The following is a 2500-nucleotide window of genomic DNA, read 5'->3' on the forward strand; positions in this document are numbered from 1 at the left end:
AACTTTAGTCTCAGCGGGTGTTGCACAACACGATTTAAGCACATGTTGCTGCACTTACATCTGTAAGGTTACTTTATATTGAAAATGACTGAAGATAGGAAAACAGTATTAACAAACAATACAGTTGCAGAATATGCTTTAGCAAAACTGAGAAGTCTGACTGTGAATTACCTATTTACAGAATACTTATATCATTCCTAAAATTGCAAGAGATAGTACAAAATACACATAAAAAACATACCTAGAATTGCACTCATAAATACCGCTTTGTACTTGTTCAGACAATCTGCGGTAATGATAACCTGTATTGGGGTTCTCGGAGCGATCCAAAATGCGGGTTCCTTGGATTGTCAACTGCCAACAAGGGCATTTTGATTTGTCCTGAAAGAAAGTGATTTATCTTATTCATTGTTTATAATAAAATGACAAACAAAATAATGCAAAAAATAACCCTCAATAATGTAAATGTAAAAAATCCACCCGGATTTCATCAATGTTCTCCCACTCTCTAAAATCGTACATACTAAATAGTAGTGTTTGTTCCATGACTTTAAAGTGAAAATTTTACCACACATAACCAATGATGATTTTTTTCCCTATCATCAGCAGTAATACTTTACTTCATGTACGTTGTGCTATCCTGAAAACAGCCATCTCACTGGTAATAATTACATCATGCTTCTATTACCTCAATCCAATTATATTGCTTAGCATGCTTTAGAATATAGACTTAAGAATACTATTGGATACTTTTGTAGGGATTTTGGAAAAGCACTCAGGCTTCAGTATTTCACACAGCCATAAGCCAGAACTTTAATTAATGCAGATATGTCACAGTGCTACTTGTGCCAATTGCCTACATTTGGCATGGCATATCACATTCAAGTGTAACCTCTGAAGGCCTTTCGACATTTTAGCCAGGACGGGAGCCACTAGGTCAGTAACAAAAATAATAAAATACACTGGCATAAAGAAAAACATAAAAGAGAAGCAGGAACACAAAAAAAATCATGGGTGTTGAAACCAATAATCTCAAATTCTTACCTGGCAATCATCTATACAGTCGCAACAGACTAAGAATTCTGGATCTAGGTTGAGTGGAACATGTTCTGTTGGAAGGCGAACATTGCTGTATACTAGAGTCTGAGGGGCGGTTTCGTCCAAGGAATTGACGCACGAGATCTGTACATTTTCTTCTCCAAGGGACACATCCTGAGAAGTAGATATAGATGAACCATTAGAAGTCATCTTGTTATCATAATAAAAATCATGACAGTGACAAATATCATCATCCATACTAGAAGTGATAACAAAAATAAACTGCCAAATATTAAACAGAGTTTAAAATGCCCATAAAACCTAAAAAAGTGAAAAGAAATGATCAAAGCCTTTTATGTTTAATGGAAATTCCCCCAAAAGGGAGAAAAGAAGATGAAGAAGAAAAAATCATAGTCCTGAGGGATAGAAGAATATGAAGATGCAGTAAAATTAACTGACTGTAGAGAAATTAACAATAACAATAACGGAAACATTTTTGGTAAGTAATCTTGAATAACATTAACTCTTCCAATTTAAGTTCCTCACAAGAAGAAGAAGAAGCAGAAGAAGAAGAAGAAGAAGAAGAAGAAGAAAAAGAAATGGGATTTCAGAATTCACAGTAGATCTGGAGGGAGTTGCCAGTCCAGCATTTCAAAAGAATTCTGAAGGCCAGGGACCTTTCTCAGCCAATATTCTGTCATCTCATGGCAGAGGGCACTGACAGGTTTTAACAGTAGAAGATGAAGAAGTGGAAGAAGAAGAAGAAGAAAGATTGATATTAACAAATTCTTCAATAGATAATAAGCATTAATAAAGAAAAGAAAAGAGAAGAAAAAAAAAACTATAATAATCATGATACTAATAAAACAATAATAATGCAAATAATAATCTTCTGCAAAGAATTATAATGAAAATATGTCTTACAACAAATAATAATAACATCCATAAAATCATCTCCAAAGCATAATAAATCATAGCAACAAAATATCACCAGTACAAAATAATAATAATAAAAATAATAATAATAATAATAATAACAATAATAAGAGTAATAATAACAATAACAATAACAACAACTCAAAATATACCTTAAAAAACAAAAGTATCACAAATGGGCAAGAAAAAAGAAAGAAGAAGAAGAAACTTAAAAAATCATTGAAATACTCATGAATATTGTTGCCATACATTCTAACCTCAAAGAATACTTACATCAATGTTGACAATCTTTTTGAATGGTTCCCATTCATGAGAGGTATCCACTGCCAATTCAAAGGAGAAACAGTCAATCTCAAGGTTGGATTCAGTATCAAGGAGATAGCGGAAGACTTCTTCTACACTGCGCAGTCGTCTACCGCAAGGAGCTACATAATAAACTTCATTCCGTCCCATTGTTCTTCGACGCTGCTTCACAATATGTCTGTTTTGGAGAATATAGATAAGCATTATCACTTTACTAGAGTTG

General features: G+C 33.3%; 1 pseudogene; it reads right to left on the reverse strand.

Moving 5' to 3' along the window:
* LOC138862294 (histone-lysine N-methyltransferase eggless-like) overlaps positions 1-2500 on the reverse strand; it is a 19885-nt pseudogene that overhangs the window by 3728 nt on the left and 13657 nt on the right.

This window comes from Penaeus vannamei, chromosome 8, assembly GCF_042767895.1.
Source record: "Penaeus vannamei isolate JL-2024 chromosome 8, ASM4276789v1, whole genome shotgun sequence".
Lineage (NCBI taxonomy): Eukaryota > Metazoa > Arthropoda > Malacostraca > Decapoda > Penaeidae > Penaeus > Penaeus vannamei.